Source organism: Lipotes vexillifer, unplaced genomic scaffold (genome assembly GCF_000442215.2).
Source record: "Lipotes vexillifer unplaced genomic scaffold, Lipotes_vexillifer_v1.1 scaffold297, whole genome shotgun sequence".
In the NCBI taxonomy this organism is placed as follows: domain Eukaryota; kingdom Metazoa; phylum Chordata; class Mammalia; order Artiodactyla; family Lipotidae; genus Lipotes; species Lipotes vexillifer.
Window position 1 is genome coordinate 228,222 of NW_006772098.1, and position 5,716 is coordinate 233,937.

Sequence of the window (5,716 nt, forward strand, 5' to 3'; positions counted from 1 at the left end):
GCGGTACGTGGGCCTCTCACTGTTGTGGCCTCTCCCGTTGCGGAGCACAGGCTCCGGACGCGTAGGCTTAGCGGCCATGGCTCACGGGCCCAGCTGCTCCACGGCATGTGGGATCTTCCCAGACCGAGGCACGAACCCGGGTCCCCTGAATTGGCAGGCGGACTCTCAACCACTGCACCACCAGGAAAGCCCTACAAGCATTTTTATATTTCAAAACCCAAGCCTCCCAGGAATCCTTACAGACCCATCCTGGTAACATTTGACACATTCAGACATGGCTTAACTGCTCTCTGGAGGGCCTTCTGAATTTCAGGATCAGCTGCCCCTCTAGCCTTGTCTCCAGAGTAAACCTACACGGTATAGATCTGAACCTAACCCTTGGAGACTGACCTGGTACCCAGATCAGCCAAGCCACAGTCGAAAGCAGAGCTGCCCAGCCGAGCCCACCCTGGAGCCACAGAACCACAGCCAATCTGCAGATTTCAGAGCGTGAGAATAACAGCATGTTGCTGTAAGCAACTCTGTTTTTGGAGGGGTTGTTTTCCAGCCTTATTGTGGCAATAACTGGTCAATGGAGAACTTCAAAGCAGGTCTGAAGGAGAGAGCATCCAATTAAAAAGTACTTGGGTTCAAACATGTAGAAAATAGGTTGCAGTTAATCATTGAATAGGACTTCTGTCATCCCGATGGAGGTATTTAAAGCTAAAAAGGAATTCATCACAGGCATGTAACAGGAGTTTGTTGCTCATAAAATATAGGCTCCAGATTTTCATAGAAAAGCCATAGATGAAGTAACTAATGAAATCCATACTTAGGATAAGATGCAAATCTAACTCATTATGCTAGTCAGAGTTTGCATACTTTGTCTCTTTTAGAGGGAGAGGTTAATCCCAAGTCCTGGCAGGATTATTAACATCCTATGTTCTGCCTGGGTTATTATTCTTCCTGTTCAGTTGGTAGAAAACGTATGGCTTTCACTGCTACACAGAGACATTTTACTGGTGAAATGAGAAATCGCAGACTATGCGTTATGGACTAAAAGGAAAAGAAAAGACCAGAATCCTAGGTTGAGGCCCCATTTCTGCTGTTTCTAGGTTTGTGGCCTTGAACGAGGCACTCTATCCCTCTGCTCATTGTGCTTTTATGTCTAGGAGAGAAGTGATACCTTCGCCTACATCACAGTGCTGGTGTGAGAACCCACGTAATGATGTTATGAAGTTGCTGAGAGCCAGACATGTCACTATGTGAAACTGATGTTAGGAGAAATGTATCATAACACTGAAGGGAACTGGCTTTGAATTTATACAAACTTGGGTTCAGACTCCAGCTCTGCCATTTCCTAGATGTGTGATCTTGAGAAGTTTGTTTACCACCCTGAGCTTCAGTTTTTCCTGGAAAAGCAGGATTACAGCACCTGCCATAGAGTTGTGAGTCCTAAATGAGATAAGGAACGTGAAACATTTAGCACAATGCTTAGCGTAGAGTAGGGGCTTCCAAATATGGCAGATGGATTAACGACCAGGCATTGTTTTCTCGGCACTTGTTGGCGCAGTGGCAGCAGATACAGGCACTGAGCCTCTGCAGTCACACCGTCCTTTGTACCAGGGAGAAAGTCCAGAAGTTGGCCCATTATTTTGGCTTTTGGTTGCAGAGTTACTGAGGATCCGTTCTCCTTTCCCTCACTTCTGCTACTGATGGTGGGCGCTGCTTTTCCAGACTAGAGTTTGTATCTTCTCTCATGTCTCTTCCACTGGCTCATTCTCTGGTGGTAACATCTGGATTAGACTGAGTCCAGGAAGATCAGCCTTGCCTCTCCCCTGACGACTGTCCTGGATGTAACCCTTCATAATTCATTACCCTACAATTTGGTGTCTTAATCTGCCAAGACGTAGTGATGGTTGATTCTTGTTAAGGAAAACAAGTCACTAACTCTGTACCATGTTTTCAGGTTGTAAGATAAAGAAAAAAAAAATCATATTATTGATTGGTATATGAAAATAGAGAAAGCTCATACTCCACAAATACTGGAGGTCAGGGGACGTAGGTTTCCCTGTTCTCTATCAATAAATATACATTTCCAGGAGGACTAGAGAATTTAAAAATTCACTTATAAATTCTAGCCACTTATTAAGCTAATGTGTTCACTTTATAAAGGAGCTGGCAACCTGTTAGATGTGAGGTAACCTTTAATTAGAACATTTAAAAATACTTAGTTTTATCTCCGTTAAACACCATTCCATTCCCATTGCAGGAAATTTAGAAAAAGGAAGAAAACTTGGAAGAAGAATCAAAAGACACACATAGTCTCCCACCCACACATGACAACTCTTTACATTTTGCTGTATTTTCTTCCAGTCGTCTTTGCTGTGGACAGTTTTAACTAAATCATTTCCAAGTGAAATAGTTTTATACTCTTCTGATCAAAGGCTGGATTTCAGTAAAGATAAGCCAGTGTCAAAAAGCTAGGCCTCTTTCAGAGTCACTGTGGTTATTCAGCATCTTTGACTTTGGGCTTTTCCAAGCCCCCCAAAATCTGGGCCGGCTTCCCAAGGCATTTAGAAAAGTTGCTTAAAGCATGATGCCAACAAACATTGGCTGTCTTAAAAATTTGTGTCCAAATCTCGTCTATTTAGCTGAAAAATTAGCAGACAAATTTCAGCAAATTGAATTGTGTAGCATGATTCTCAGTTCTGCTAAAAGGAGAATAATAAATTTCAATTGACAATAGCAGAGGTACCTTATTTAGATTTGTTTTTCTGAGTATCTTCCACTTGGGATTTACAAAATCGACACAAGCTCCGAAAAAGCTGCAATTTCCTGTCTATTAAGCCCCAAATGGAAAAATAACAAATACGATGAAAAACAGCAACCTATTTGACAGACTAATATATATTAATCCCATCGCCATGGTTGAGAGATGGAAAATTATTATTGAATAAGACTCTTTCATCAAACCAAATATTTCCGAATGCTCCAAAGTACATATCTGGCATCACTTCTGCTTTACACATCTGCTTCTGTCTTTGAACTCTGATATTAATCTGAAGGTTGCATGCAGCTGCACAGTTCCAAGATAATTAGTTTTTTCCATTATATATTACAATTAATAGGGTAGACTTCAAAAACATTCAGAACTTGGATTTGCATAAACTCTGGGCAGCTAGAAGATTTTTCCAAAATTCAAATCAATCTTGTGGAAAAACTTGTGCAGTTTCCCAGCACCTTCCTAGAATCTTTTACATTTCACCTCTCTCTGAATGCTTTTAGCCATTTTCTCTGCATTTTTATACTTAATTGCTGTCAGGACTTTACAATCCTTCTTAGGATATTTCAGAGACAACCAACCTGAAGGAAGTGACACCTGCCCTGACAGGTATGGCAGCAAAGTTTTGGATTGGCTTTTTATATTAAACACGGAGGCTTTTATGTTGATGGCATTTTCTCCAGAGCTTCAGGAATTTGGAAATATCCATATAAAAGTGGCTTTATGGTTACCTCCCCACAAGAGATGAACCCTCACACCCCCAAGGATGTTGATGAAACAGTTCATGTCGTGTATTATAATTTCCTTCCATAGCCTGCAACCATCCATAGAGAGGGTTCCAGGGCCTCTTAAAGGGCAAAGACTCTAGATGTTCTTGTTTTATGTTTGGTGCTTTGTGTCCATTGAAAGAGAGGAGACCAGGGAGGAGGTGACATGAAATCCTGACATCCCGAGTGGACAAGAGCTGGTCTGAGGATAAGTTGTCCTAGGATGGAAGAACATTTTAAACAAATTGCAGTGTTCACTTCCAGTAAGTGCAAGCCAGCTTGTACTTGTCCTGCAATACCAACCAGGTGGCCATCGTTTACAAAAATCACTTTCATGAAGTAGAAAGCAAATTTCTACTTGTCAACAGCGTTCTTACATGATCTATACTTAGTGAGAAGATATATCATATCTTCTTAATTTTCCCAGAAGACTGTCCTTCTCTTTAAAAACAAGTGGGTGGGCTTCCCTGGTGGCTCAGAGGTTGAGAGTCCGCCTGCCGATGCAGGGGACGTGGGTTCGTGCCCCGGTCCGGGAGGATCCCACATGCCGCGGAGCGGCTGGGCCCGTGAGCCATGGCCACTGAGCCTGCGCGTCCGGAGCCTGTGCTCCGCAACGGGAGAGGCCCCAACAGTGAGAGGCCTGCATACCGCAAAAAAAACCAACCAAACAAACAAACAAAAAAGTGGGTGAAATGGCAAAATGTCTGATTGTTGTGTACAAGGACAGTTTGCAGACACGCTGTGGGTTTTATGCTCTTTTTCTCTTGGACCTCATATTCTTCCTATTACGAATATATTCTGCTCAGCCTCTAAGTGTCACGGCTGTCAAGTTTATTCGGTTTTTAAATTTTCTCCCCTTGGAAATTCACATTATTTAAATATTTTCTGACTTGCGCAAAAGCAAATTTCAGAGTCTGGCTGAAACCCTGCTGGTAATTTTAACCCAGTAGGAGAGTATGTTGTTGTTTTTTTGTTCTAGAATGTGGTCCATTCAGTGGAGCTGGAGGGATGCCTGATGAGGAAGAGCACACACATCCTTTGAGCACTCTTGCTTTCTTCACTTGTTCTCTTCTCTGGCTTCTGTAAACTCCACACTGGCCTGGTTTCCTTCCTGTCCTTTGGCACAGTCTCCCTCTCCTGTGTTGTGAACTGCCTCACCTGGAGTTTCTCGGTCGTTAGCATTGAGCCTCCTCCTCTTCTTGCTTCACACTCTCTTTGGGGGTAATACTGCTCATTTCCATAGCTCCCAGACTTATCCACCAAGCTCAGAGCTCTGTTTGGGGGTCCACAGTCATATCCAAGTGTCTATTTGAATTTTTTTTAATTGAATTATAGTCGACTTACAATATCGGGTTAGTTTCAGGTGTACAGCAAAGCAATTCAGTTATACATTACGTATACGTATATACCCGTATCCTTGAAAACATTTTTTTCCATTATTGTTTATTACAAGACAGTGAATATAGTTCCCTGTGCTATACAGTACATCCTTGTTGTTTATCTATTTTATATACAGTAGTGTGTATATGTCAATCCCAATCTCCCAATTTAGCCCTCCCCTCCTTCCCCTTTGGTAAGCATAAGTTTGTTTTCTATGTCTGTGCATCTGTTTCTGTTTCGTAAATAAGTTCATTTTTTAGATTCCACATATAATTGATATCACATAATATTTGTCATTTTCTGTCTGCCTTCACTTATTATAATAATCTCTAGGTCCATCCATGTTGCTGCATCTATTTGAAATATTAACTTGTCTCTCTCAATTTCAGACACTGAATTGAACTTTCATCTTCAAACCTGCTCCCCCTTCATCCTTCCCCATCTGTGATAGATTAAAAATGTCTCCAATTTATTTGACACCACTCCCATCGAGAGGTGGCAGCTATGGAACCTCCCCTTCAATCTGGGGAAGCTTGATCAGAGTGATGTTGCAAGGTTTCTGGGTCTGGACTTTAAGAGGCTGGCAGTTCCCATAGTCTATCTCTTGGTGTACTTGCAGTCTATCTGGAACAGAATTTGTTACCAGGCAGGATGCAGCCATAACCAAATACCAAAACATGTAGTGTCGGCGTTGGGACCAGGTAGCAGGTGGAAGCTGGAAGTGCCTCAGGAGACAGATGGGAGGACTTGAAGGACAGTGAGGAAAATGCTGGAGAAATGATGACCTGTATTACGTTGTAGGGAA